Source organism: Triticum aestivum, chromosome 6B (assembly GCF_018294505.1).
Source record: "Triticum aestivum cultivar Chinese Spring chromosome 6B, IWGSC CS RefSeq v2.1, whole genome shotgun sequence".
Taxonomy (NCBI): domain Eukaryota; kingdom Viridiplantae; phylum Streptophyta; class Magnoliopsida; order Poales; family Poaceae; genus Triticum; species Triticum aestivum.
The window spans coordinates 178,230,193-178,244,695 of NC_057810.1; positions in this window are offsets into that span (position 1 = coordinate 178,230,193).

Here is a 14,503-nt window from a genome sequence, read left to right on the forward strand (position 1 = left end):
GGTGTATGGGCCACAGGAGGACGAGCAGAAGTGCTCTTTCCTGGAGGAGCTTGCGGAGAGGAGAACCATGTGCCCGGGACCATGGCTGGCGATAGGAGATTTCAACATGATTCTCTACGCATCTGACAAGAGCAACAGCCGATTGGATCGCAGAATGATGGGCAAATTCAAGCGGTTTGTTGACGACAATAGCCTCAAGGAGCTCTTCTTGCATGGTCGGAGTTTTACGTGGAGCAACAAGCGCGAGGTGCCCACTCTCACTAAAATTGATAGAGCTTTTGTTTCAGTGGACTGGGAGCTAGATCACCCTGATTGTCTACTACAAGCTCTGTCCACATCGACCTCCGATCACCGCCCATTGTTCCTAACGCTGGAAGAACACATGCGATCACAGAAGCGCTTCAGATTTGAGCTTTTTTGGGTCAAACTTGACGGATTCTTGGACGCGGTAAAGGAAGCTTGGGTATGCGAGGACGAGATCTTGGATCCCTTCCACAGGTTAGACATACTGTTGCGTAATACGGCGAAATTCCTCACAGCTTGGGGTTAGCGGAAGGTGGGCAATATCAAGCTTCAGATTGCATGCGCGAACTTGGTCATCCTGCGACTTGACTGTGCACAGGAGACTCGGACTCTCACGGAGGGGGAGAGGTGGCTGCGGGCTACCCTAAAGCATGCGGTGCTGGGTTTAGCATCCTTGGAGAGAACAATTGCTAGGCAAAGATCGCGCGTCAAGTGGCTTCAAGAAGGAGACGCGAACACGAAGCTGTTCCACTTGATCGCAAACGGAAGGAAAGCTAAAAACTTTATCCCCGCGCTACAGAAGGATGGAATCATGATCACGGACCAGAAGGGGAAAGAGGAGGCCTTCTTCGAGACGTTCTCTGAGATCATGGGTAGGGGCTCGGCGCGCGAGCACATACTGGACTTGGAGTTCCTAAACATTGAGGCGTTGGACCTATCGGAGCAGGACTTGATTTTTGAGGAGGAGGAAGTTTGGAAGGTTATCAAGGAAATGCCTTCGGACAGAGCTCCCGGACCGGACGGATTCATTGGGATCTTTTTCCAAACGGCATGGAGCGTGGTGAAGGGTGATATTATGGCTGCATTGCACAAGATATTCCTGGATAATGGCCGCGGCTTTGGCAGATTGAACCAAGCCTTGATCTCGCTTATCCCGAAGACGCCAGAGGCATGCACGGTCAAGGATTTTCGCCCCATCTGTTTGGTACACAACATTCCTAAGCTTGCTTCCAAACTCCTTGCCAACAGATTGTGACGATGAATGCCTAAGCTGGTTCATGCCAACCAATCTGCTTTCGTCAAGGGCCGTAGTATCCACGATAACTTCCTTCTGGTCAGACAAATGGCAAGATGGCTGCATAAAAGGAAGGTAAAAGGAGTGATGCTGAAACTTGACATATCTAAGGCGTTTGATTCGCTTTCCTGGCCGTTCCTCTTTGAAGTGTTGCGGGCAAAGGGATTTTCAGACAGATGGTTGTGCTCTATCGCAACCCTCCTGTATACTGCCAGCTCCCGAATCGTGGTGAATGGATCTGCTGGAAACAAGTTTAGGCACGCTTGTGGGTTAAGGCAAGGTGAATCCCTCTCACCTCTGCTTTTCGTCATTGCTATGGATGTGTTGAGAGCGATCATTGTCAAGGCGCATCATTCACAGTTATTGGGGAAGTTTAACGGGTGTGGACCGCTGCAAAGGCTGTCCCTGTATGCCGACGACGTGGTGCTATTCATCAAACCAACACTTGCAGACCTGTCCTTTGTTGTGGAAGCACTGAGGATATTTGGAGAAGCATCCGGGCTCAAAGTAAACTTCGCCAAGTCATCAGCCATCCTCATTAGGAGCAACGAAGACGACGAGATCTTGGTTCGGAGCATGGTGCCATGGCAGATCGCCAATTTCCCGTGATACTTAGGGCTGCAACTAAGCATTAAACATCTGACAAGATCAGACTGGCAACCTATTGTGGACACAGCTCTAAAGATTCTACTGGGATGGCAGAGAGGGCTGGTGACCCGTCCGGGCCGGCTGATCCTCGTGAACCAAGTGATGCGTGCGAGACCCACACACCACCTGCTTGTGGCTGAGGCACCAAAGCGGGCACTGGATAAGGTGGACAGTGGATGCCGTGCGTTTTTCTGGGCCGACTCCGATCATATTCATGGAGGAAAGTGCGCGGTGGCGTGGCAGAGGGTGTGCAGGCCGAAACATATGGGTGGGTTGGGAGTGATTGATCTTCACCGCCATGGCATTGCTCTCAGGATGAGATGGGAATGGCTCAAGAGATATGATGACAGTAAACCGTGGCAAGGCCTTAATTCTTTCGTGGACAAGGATGTATGCCTAGCCTTCTCGAGCATGGTCCATTGGCAGGTAGGCGATGGCACTAAGGCTCTGTTCTGGAAGGACAGATGGGTGAGGGGATCGACGGTGAGCGAGCTGGCGCCCATGCTTGTGGCCAAAGTGAAAACCCAGGTGCTCAACAGACGATCGGTCAAGGACGGCCTACTTTTGCACAATTGGATGAACGATATCAGGGGAGAACTGGATACAGACGGGCTCACCCAGCTCATTAGGCTTTGCGAGGTCATTATGAACTTTGAACTGCGCACGGGAGAGGAGGACAGAATGATATGGAGGTGGAACGATGCGGGCACTTACTCGGCCGCTTCGGCGTATGCGATGATGTGTGAGGGAGGGGTGCAATTCCAGCTTGCAGGCGCGATATGGAAAAGCGGGGCACCTCTCTCATACAAGCTATTTATGTGGTTGGCCGTCCAATATAGGATCTGGACGTCGGATAGGCGAGTTCGACACGGTTTGCAGGATACGATATCTGCATGCTTCTTGTGTGATCAGGAGCAGGACACGGTGGATCACATACTTGCACAATGCGTCTATGCCAGACAGGTCTGGTTCGAATGTTTTTCCAAGGTCGGGATACCTCTGCAGCTGATACCCGAGGGGCATGAAAAGATGGAAGTGTGGTGGGTGGCTTCGAGGGAGAGGATGCCCAAGACACACCGAAAGGACTTCGACTCTTTTGTCATGTTGATTTGCTGGAGTATATGAAAGCAACGGAATGGTAGAGTTTTTGGTAGGAATAACCTGTGTAATGAGCAAGAACTGGTCGGGAATATTTTCAGGGAGCGCCACCTGTGGGCTCTAGCTAGAGGGAGTGGAGTTCTACAATTTTGTGAGTAGTAGCCTAGGAGGGTTTTCAGGAGATGGCAGGCACGTCGTGGGTGATGCCTGCAGCCATGTAAATCTTGTACATATTGTTTCTCCCCTTCTATAAAGCTAAGGCACGCCTTTCGCGTGCTTTCGAAAAAAAAGACTTTGACAGGTTCATATTTTGCAAAAATTGTGACGGCCATGAGCACACCTGCCTTATCGAGTAGTAATATATTTCGTACTCCCTCAATATTAGTTTAAAAACCGCGACACTTATTTTAGATCGAAGGAGTAGTGTTAATCATTTGGACATGCTAGCATGGGTGATTACCAGGGATGAATGAGATTCTAGGAGACCACTTGCAAGCAACATACTACAATGCAAGTTGTCATACTTGCACAAAATAATAATAGTGATATTTATTTTTTACTTTCTATGGTTAATTCACGATCGACCTCGTGGTTGCATGCGCTCGGTCAATTCCGACCACCTACTTTTGGGCATTATTAGATGACATATTATTGGAAATCCTCCTAGGTGGCTGGCTACATCAAGAGGTCGAGCTAGCAAACCGCACAGACCAAAAAACGTGAGCGGATCATTCGGTGGCCCCTATAGTGACTTCTTCATAAGTGAATCGTGTGTTATCCTCTAGGACTCAGGGCTTAGAGGGAAGGTCGGGATGGTGGCAGACCGAACTTGGAGGCGTCTTGAGCAGGACACGCGGCAGAGCTGTGATGTGACAATGTCAGCCGAGGGAGGTGGAAGATAAACGGTTGGGCTAGAGCGGGTTGATGGTTCGAGGTGCTGCCATCGGAGGCGGGGAAGAGGCAGAGATTGCTGGTGGGGGTGCTTTAACGGTTGTGGCATAATCGTGGTCTCCGTGGCAACGGCGATGGTTCCTAATGGCAAAATTCGGACACAGATTTTCATTTTTACAATCCAAAAGCAGGTGGTCAGAATTTAGCCTCGCACATACTACTATTTCTCCTTTTTTATCTCTTCTTGTGTGTTTTTATCTTTGTGAAGACATATAAAAATTGAGAAAGGATCCATCAATAGTGGGTCCACCTCGTGCGGAAAACAAGGAGAGGCGATTGCATGGCGATCGTCTCGAGAGCTAGGGTTAGGGTTTTTCACACGGTGGTGGTGGGATTCCGGTAGTGCGTGTAGGGACGACGGCGTCCTCCAGCGTGCGGACCGGCGTGCATCTGCTCTCCCGTGGTGGTGCCATGGCGGAGAGGATGAGGAACGGAGCGGTGGCGGCGCAGGAGGCGGCGAGGGCTGAGAAGGTGGCGGCAACGCGCGAGGGCTGAGAAGGCGGCGGCAACACCGAGACCGTCGACACAAAAGGCGCAAGGGGCTTCCCCGATGAAGACGCCACTGGGCGGAACGAGCAAGTTATCTTCGCAGTCCCCTGCAGATGGCAAGGGGTCGGCGGAGGCGGCGGGTCTGACGGCGCGATTGGGCGGGCTGATCTTGACAGAGAAGGAGGCCACGGGGTTTGTCTTCAAGGATTCTGCGCAGGAACAGCCAAGGGCTGCAAGGTGGTCTGCAATCGGAAAGGCGTTCACGCCAAGGATGATGAACCACCGTGCGCTAGAGAAGTCGATGCCGAGAGCGTGCAACCTTCACCGGGAGGCTCAGTTTAAGATCATTGGTAGAAATATGTTTATGGTCAACTTCGGCAGCAAAGGTGACTGGAAACATGCTCTAAACAATGGCCCTTGGCAGTTTGACTTCAATGTGTTGGTTCTTAAGGACTATGATGGTGCAACTAGGCCATTGGAGATGATTTTCGACTCAATAGAGGCTTGGGTCAGAGTTGCAGATCTCCCACTGGATAAACGCTTGAAGGCTTTCGGTGAAGCACTTGGTAACTGGCTGGGTGAAGTAATCCGTGTGGATGTAGAGAAAGATGGTTTTGCAAAGGGTACAGAGCTGAGCTTCAGGGCTAAACTCTCAATTTTTGAACCTTTGGTGAGAGGATTTTATCTCAAAAATCAGAAGAGGACCTAGAACAAACATGGTTTGATTTCACCTATGAAAAGATTCCGCACTTTTTGCTTCGAGTGCGGATGTCTGGTACATGGCATAGAAGGATGCATTCCTCCTATGAAGTCGGATGATCAGTGGGGTGAATGGCTTAGAGCCTCATCAGGCCAGGCTGTATCTATGAAAGAGGGATCTTTTAGGGGACCATCTGGAAGCGCTAACAGACAAGGAAGTGTTAGATTAAACGATGCTGATATAGGAAGGAGGAAGACTGGTTCGGTTCGCGATGCTCCGACTAAACGTAATTTGTATCAAGAGTTTAAAAATCCGGAGGCCACCCGCACTGGGGGGGGGGGGGGGGGGAGGGATCATGGAGAAGTATCAAGCCCCAACAAACAGCGGCACAGGTTGGTTGAGTCTAGGGGCAAGGATCTTAGAGAGGGGCTGGAACAGAAGAGAGAAAAAGACATGCGCAATGAACTCAGACAGAGACAACTAAACATGCAGGCGGAGTTACGAGCTAACTACCAGCAATATAGCTCTTGGGATCATACTGGAGATGGCATGTGAAACCGGTATAGAGAAAAGGAACGCAGAAAGGGCCACTATGTGAGGAAGCCGAGACCGGGATACGAGGAATGTCGCTCTCCTAGGAGCCCAAGACACGATTATACATGGGAAAGGAAGAGGAGGTCGAAGCAGCAATGGGTAGCTAAAGGTGACTCTGACAGGTTTGCTAGTAATGATACCTTCATTCGCGACAAAGGCAGAAAGTGTCTTTGGGGTTTAACCGTATCTCCGAGCATGATGAAACATCAGCGGACCTCACGGCGCGGGGCCGACGGGCACAATGAATATCTTGGCTTGGAACTGTCGAGGACTGGGGTTGGACTCGACAGTGGGCGAACTACGGGACCTGATACGGTCATACAACCCAGCAGTGGTGTTTCTAAGTGAAACAAAAAAGAAAGACATGGCGATGGAGAAAATCAAGTGGAGTTTGGGGTTCAGACCGGGGGTGGCGGTAAACTATAATGGGAAAAGTGGTGGTTTGGCCCTTTGGTGGAGGGATACTATGCAAGTAAAGGTTAGACCTTGGTGCCAATATTTTGTGGATGCTGAAGTGGTCTGGGAAGGGAAAACCTGTAGATTCACTGGTTTCTATGGGGAGCCCAATACCGAGTTGCGCAAGAAATCATGGGATGCGATACGTTACCTGCAAGCACAGGACAATTTGCCGTGGCTGTGTGCGGGCGACTTCAATGAAGCTCTGTTTCAGACCGATCAACTAGGAGGCAACAGAGAAGTTCTGCATAGAGGGAAGATTTTAGAGAATGCTTGGCCAACTGTGGCCTAGTTGATCTGGGGTTCTCAGGCTACCCTTACACGTGGGACAACAAGAGGGATGCGGAGAATAACACACAAGTTCGTTTGGATAGAGCCACTTGCGATGAAGCTTTTCTCGATCTCTTTCCGGAGACTACAGTTGAGCATGTGATGACCGAAGAGTCTAACCATCAGGCTCTTGTGATTAGGGCGATGCAGACGGCTCCACGCCAGAAATAGCGGGGAGACATCCCTTTTCGGTTCGAGGAAGCATGGACTAGAAATGAACAATACGACCAGATGGTAGCTGATGCATGGCAAGCCTCGGACGTAGGAGACCATGGAATACGTGCATGCATGCAAAGGCTTGTGTCTCGGGCGGCATGCAATGGTGGGCAAGAGAAGTCTTCGGATCCATCAGGCGTCAGATATCCAAGTTAAATAACCAGCTGGTGGATGCGAAGAAAAGGGCTGTGGTCACGGGTTCCTCGCTGGAGGCCCGTGAGATTGAAGAACAGCTGCGAGAAATATATACCAGAGAAGAAATTTTATATAAGCAGCGTTCACAAGTAGACTGGTTGAAGGCGGGGGAGCAAAACACCAAGTATTTTTTAAAATAGGGCCTCGCATAGGAAGAGGAAGAATACAGTCCGAGCGCTCAAGCGAGAGGATGGTACAAAGTGCACGGTGGATGAAGAAATGAGGTAGATGGTTGTGGCCTTTTATGAACAACTATTCACTTCAGAGGGGTCAGCTGGAGTTAATGAGCTGCTGGGCAACATAGTACCTTCCGTTACAACGCAAATGAACGAGAGACTAACAATAGCGATTACAGACGATGAAATTGAAAGGGATTTGTTTCAAATGGGACCTACTAAGGCGTCGGGGCTAGATGGATTACCTGCACTTTTTTTACCAAAGACACTGGTCTCTGGTAAAGGATGATGTGTGCAGGGCTATTAAGGGTTTCTTATACGGGGAGGCAACTCCTGAGGCTTTTAATGAGACGTTCATTGTTATGATTCCTAAAGTTAACTCACGGGAGTTGCTTACACAATTCAGACCGATCAGCCTGTGTAATGTTCTTTATAAAATTGCCACGAAGGTCTTGGCGAATAGGTTAAAGTGTTTTCTTCCTGTCCTTATTTCCGAGGAACAAAGTGCTTTTGTACCCGGTCGTTTAATCACTGACAATGTCCTTGTGGCATATGAGTGTGTGAATGCTATTTGTAATAGGAAGAGGAAGAAGCACTTGTGCGCGGTCAAGCTAGATATGACGAAGGCCTACGATAGGATCGAGTGGACTTTCCTGCAAAAGATGCTGGCGCGAGTGGGGTTCGCTACATAATGGATTTCCATGATCATGCGTTGTGTGACTACAACAAGGTTCTCAGTAAAGCTAAATGGAGGCCTTTCTAGAGGCTTCATTCCATCCCGCGAACTAAGGCAGGGGGACCCATTATCGCCGTACCTTTTTCTGTTCTGTGTTGAGGGCTTTTCTGCTCTGTTAAGGAAGGCACAAGAGAAAAAGTGGATCAAGGGAGTTTCTTTCGGGAGCACTGGTCCCCATGTTACACACCTCCTGTTTGCAGACGATAGTATTGTTGTCGTTGAGGGATCCACTGAAACATGCTGGCCTTGAAAGAGATTCTTAGGAAATATGAGGAAGCATCTGGGCGACGTGTTAATCTGCAGAAGTTGGCAATATTCTTTGGCAAAGGGAGTCAAGAGAATGCAAAGGTACAACTAAAAAATATCTTGGGTGTGGACAATGAAGCACTCAGCAAAAGATATTTGGGCCTCCCAACACTGGTTGGTAGGTCCAAAGAAGGGACTTTCAAATATGTTACTGAGTGTTCGAAAGTAAAAGTTAATGGTTTGAAGGGTCAAGGACTTTCTAAGGCTATGCGAGATGTACTTGTCAAATCTGTCCTCCAAACCACACCTACTTACACCATGAGTTGTTTTCATCTCACAAAGAAAATGTGCCGGAACCTGTCGTGGAACTGTCACGTCAGATGTCCTCGTGAAAGGACTTAGTTGTGGAGCCATCGCAACTAGGAAGCTTGAAGGGGTTAAATCGGGACAAAGGACACGAGAGGGTTTATACTAATTCGGCCCCTTACGGTGAAGGTAAGGCCTACGTCTAGTTGGGTTGGTATTGATGTTTCGATGACCAGGGAGCGAGACACGCTATGCCTGGTTCTCGATGAGTTGTTTTCTTCTCCTAAGCCGCCAGCCGGTCGTCCCCTTATATACATGGGTGGACGCCCTGCGGCTTACAGAGTCCCGGCCGGCTCATAAACAATGTCCGGCTCGGTGACTAGTTAAGTCTACCTTATGATACAAGTAATATCCTTACAGCGGTTTACTACAACGGGCCTTAAGTCGCCAGTGGGCCTTAAGTCCATCTTGAACCGCTATCTTCATGCTTGGCCTTGGGCTTCTCTCTGATGAGGATCTTTGCGTAACCCGACCCCTCTTGGGCGGCTTACACAAATAGCTATATTCCCAACATTAGGCCCCAGATTGATTTGAACCTGTTCATGTCAATCTAAAAAATATTTTTAAAGAATTAAATCTTCAGCCTTCTTGACTATACGAAGGGTTTCTTTAACCCGCCATGACGTCATCTTCTGGATCCGTGTTAACCCGGCGTGACATCATCCTTTCTTTAATTCATTTTTTATTCCGTCGAATCTTTCAACAGATCTCTATCTTTACTGACCATCCCGAGAATCGAGGCGCCAGAGCCGCTGGATAATAAATGTTATCTCCTTGTTTTTCGTGCCCTCTTGGTCAATCTTCTCTTATAAATAGGGCGACCTAGGTCTTGTCCCCAGTCGTCTTCTTCTTCTCCTCTCTGCCACTCGAGCTCCGCTGCTGTCGCCGTCGACTCCCTTGTCTTCATCGACTAAGGCCGCTACATCGACCTGACCTTGACCAGAGATCGACGGCAAACCTCCGTAGTGTCTCCTCATCTGTGAGTTCTTCCTCCTTGCTCCTCAGATCCGCATTAGGGCCTTCGAGTTCTTCGTGTTCTTCGTTGCTCATTAGGAACCCCTCGTAGATCTGCTCACTACCGTCGTTTTGATCTTTAAAAACGGTAGAAACCTGATGCGGTAGCTGTATCGCACCCACTTTGATTGCAAGTAGGTCCCTTTCTGTCGCACCGAAGCTTTGTTTGAGCCCTTGAACTTCATCTGTGCCAGTTCTAGGTCTAGAAGATTTTCTTTTTAGAACAGCTATTTGATCCAAAATAATAACAGCAACTTTGTAAAACCTGTTTGTGTCACCCGGAAGTAAAAAACTGCCTCAGCCGAATATGTTTAACTGCTCTTTGACACCTGTAGTGGCTTAATATTTATTGCACAATCACCCTTATATCATTAGGCCCCTTTCTTTAAGCCGCCACCTTGAATAATTTTAAATATTTCTCCCGGGTTAAAGTTGAACCGGAGCTTTTTATTGTGTCGTAGGCCACTGTCGTCATGGCTCCTAAGGCGGCCAAAGCCCCTGTGACTTGCAATTGGGTTCCATCCACAGTGACAAAAAGCAAACTTGCCGAGTTTGTGAAGTCCGGCCATCTGCCAAAGAGGGAGGTCATGTCTTACCGTGCCCCTAACCCATCTGAGGAAGTACCTCAACCCAAAGACGGGGAGGTAGTAGTTTTTATGGATCACATGAGCCGGGGATTTGCTCCTCCCAGTTCAAAATTCTTCTGGGAGGTTTTGAATTTCTTTGATCTCAGACCTCAAGACATCGGACCCAACTCCGTGTCAAATATTTGCAATTTCCAAGTCTTCTGCGAGGTGTACCTGGGACAAGAGCCAAGTCTCCTATTGTTTAGGGAACTTTTCTACATGAACCGACAAAATGAACGTGCCAACGGGCCGAGTCTTGAGCTTGGCGGCATCTCAATCCAGCAACGGAGAGATTGCCTTTTTCCTTATACTGAGCTGTCGAGTCACCCCAAGTCTTGGAACCAAACGTGGTTCTATTGTCAAGATACCTCACCGGTTGATGAGAAGCCCCTGCCCGGCTTTCGCGCCCTGCGCCTCGAATCTAATCATCCGTTGGCAGATAAGTTATCCACTGTTGAGCGCCTGCCCCTCAACCCCACCATTAGGAAGATCAAAGCTCTTCTTGGGAACGGGTTAAATGGTATCAATCTGGTTTGAGTCTGGGTCACCTGGCGGATATTACCATTAAGCCGCCGCTCCGGCTTAATGTGCACCTATCCAGGCGAAAAGGATGACCCAATGCGTCAAAGTCCTGATGATCTCCCAGATGATGTTATAGATGCTACAGTCCAATCTTTGTTGAAGGAGGGTACTGTGACCAGTAATGCCTTCGGCTTACTGCCCTTCTGCAAGAAGAACCCGGCCCCTACGGTAAGTTATCAATCTTCAAGAATACCTTTTAACATATTATGCCTTCTTGTATTTATGATTCCTCATCTTTTTCCACAGGCCGATGACAATTTCTGGAAGGTCAAGTATGACCACGAGGCCGCCAAGCAAGCCAGGGCAGCCAAGAAAACTGAAAGAAAAACTGCCAAGACGGGAACCTCAAGGAAGAAGAAACCCAGTGCTTCTGACTTGCTCAAATTGGATGATACTTCTTGGTCTAATGAAGAGGTAATTCTTTAATTTTCTTAACTCCCCTGTTGCTATTTTATTGACATTCTTGTTGGAAATATTCCCTAGAGGCAATAATAAAAGTATTATTATATTTCATTGTTCATGATAATTGTCTTTTATTCATGCTATAACTGTATTATCCGGAAATCGTAATACACGTGTGAATACTTAGACCACACTATGTCCCTGGTAAGCCTCTAGTTGACCAGCTCGTTGTGATCAACAGATAGTCATGGTTTCCTGACTATGGACATTGGATGTCGTTGATAACGGGATCACATCATTAGGAGAATGATGTGATGGACAAGACCCAATCCTAAGCATAGCATAAAAGATCGTGTAGTTCGTTTTGCTAGAGCTTTGCAAGTGTCAAGTATCTCTTCCTTCGACCATGAGATCGTGTAACTCCCGGATACCATAAGAGTGCCTTGGGTGTATCAAACGTCACAACGTAACTGGGTGACTATAAAGGTGCATTACAGGTATCTCCGAAAGTAGCTGTTGGGTTGACACGGATCGGGACTGGGATTTGTCACTCCGTATGACGGAGAGGTATCTCTGGGCCCACTCGGTAATGCATCATCATAATGAGCTCAATGTGACCAAGGTGTTGGACACGGGATCATGCATTACGGTACGAGTAAAGTGACTTGCCGGTAACGAGACTGGACAAGGTATTGGGATACCGACGATCGAGTCTCGGGCAAGTAACGTACCGATTGACAAAGGGAATTGCATACAGGGTTTGATTGAATCCTCGACATAGTGGTTCATCCGATGACAACATCGAGGAGCATGTGGGAGCCATCATGGGTATCCAGATCCCGCTGATGGTTATTGACTGAGAGCGTCTCGGTCATGTCTGCATGTCTCCCGAACCCGTAGGGTCTACACACTTAAGGTTCGGTGACGCTAGGGTTATGAAGATATGTATATGCAGAAACCCGAATGTTGTTCGGAGTCCCGGATGAGATCCCGGACGTCACGAGGAGTTCCGGAATGGTCCGGAGGTAAAGAATTATATATAGGAAGTGCTGTTTCGGGCATCGGGACAAGTTTCGGGGTTATCGGTATTGTACCGGGACCACCGGAAGGGTCCCGGGGGTCCACCGGGTGGGGCCACCTGTCCCGGGGGGCCACATGGGCTGTAGGGGGTGCGCCTTGGCCATCATGGGCCAAGGGCACCAGCCCCTATAGGCCCATGCGCCTAGGGTTTCCCCCTAGGAGGAGTCCTAGTGGTGGAAGGCACCCCTAGGTGCCTTGGGGGGGAGGGAAACCTCCCCTAGGCCGCCGCCCCCCCTAGTAGATCTCATCTACTAGGGCCGGCGCCCCCCCTTGGCACCCCTATATATAGTGGGGGAGAGGAGGGACTTCATACACCGGCCCCTGGCGCCTCCACCTCCCCCCGTTACGTCTCTCCCTCGTAGTCTCGGCGAAGCCCTGCTGCTGTGACGCCCTGCATCCACCACCACGCCGTCGTGCTGCTGGATCTTCATCAACCTCTCCTTCCCCCTTGCTGGATCAAGAAGGAGGAGACGTCTCCCGTCCCGTACGTGTGTTGAACGCGGAGGTGCCGTCCGTTCGGCGCTGGTCATCGGTGATTTGGATCACGTCGAGTACGACTACATCATCACCTTGCAAGCTTCCGCACGCGATCTACAAGTGGTATGTAGATGCAAACTCTCTCCCTAGACTCGTTGCTTAGATGAACTCATAGATGGATCTTGGTGAAACCGTAGGAAAAAATTTAATTTTCTGCAACGTTCCCCAACAGTGGCATCATGAGCTAGGTCTATGCGTAGTTCTCTATGCACGAGTAGAACACAACTTTGTTGTGGGCGTGGATTTTGTCATCTTACTTGCCTCTACTAGTCTTTTCTTGCTCAACGGTATTGTGGGATGAAGCGGCCCGGACCAACCTTACACGTACACTTACGTGAGACCGGTTCCACCGACTGACATGCACAAGTTGCATAAGGTGGCTGGCGGGTGTCTGTCTCTCCCACCTTAGTTGGAGCGGAATCAATGAACAGGGCCCTTATGAAGGGTAAATAGAAGTTGACAAAATCACGTTGTGGTGATTCGTAGGTAAGAAAACGTTCTTGCTAGAACCCAATTGCAGCCACGTAAAAGATGCAACAACAATTAGAGGACGTCTAACTTGTTTTTGCAGCGATTGATCATGTGATGTGATATGGCCAGAAGTTGTGATGAATGATGAATTGTGATGTATGAGATCATGTTCTTTGTAATAGGATTCACGACTTGCATGTCGATGAGTATGACAACCGGCAGGAGCCATAGGAGTTGTCATTATTTTTTTGTATGACCTGCGTGTCATTGAATAAACGTCATGTAAACTACTTTACTTTATTGCTAAACGTTAGTCATAGAAGTAGAAGTAGTCGTTGGCGTGACAACTTCATGAAGACACGATGATGGAGATCATGATGATGGAGATCATGGTGTCAAGCCGGTGACAAGATGATCATGGAGCCCCGAAGATGAAGATCAATGGAGCTATATGATATTGGCCATATCATGTCACAACTATATAATTGCATGTGATGTTTATTATGTATTATGCATCTTGTTTACTTAGGACGACGGTAGTAAATAAGATGATCCCTTATAAAATTTCAAGAAGTGTTCTCCCCTAACTGTGCACCGTTGCTACAGTTCGTCGTTTCTAAGCACCACGTGATGATCGGGTGTGATGGATTCTTACGTTCACATACAACGGGTGTAAGACAGTTTTACACAGCGAAAACACTTAGGGTTTACTTGACGAGCCTAGCATGTGCAGACATGGCCTCAGAACATGGAGACCGAAAGGTCGAACACGAGTCGTATGGAAGATACGATCAACATGAAAATGTTCACCGACGATGACTAGTCCGTCTCACGTGATGATCGGACATGGGCTAGTCGACTCGGATCGTGTAACACTTAGATGACTAAAGGGATGTCTAATCTAAGTGTGAGTTCATAATTTGATTAGAACTTTATTATCATGAACTTAGTCTAAAACCTTTGCAAATATGTCTTGTAGATCAATGGCCAACGCTAATGTCAACATGAACTTCAACGCGTTCCTAGAGAAAACCAAGCTGAAAGATGATGGCAGCAACTATACGGACTGGGTCCGGAACTTGAGGATCATCCTCATAGCTGCCAGGAAACAATATGTCCTAGAAGGACCGCTAGGTGACGCTCCCGTCCCAGAGAACCAAGACATTATGAATGCTTGGCAGTCTCGCGCTGATGATTACTCCCTCGTTCAGTGCGGCATGCTTTACAGCTTAGAACCGGGGCTCCAAAAGCGTTTTGAGCATCACGGAGCAT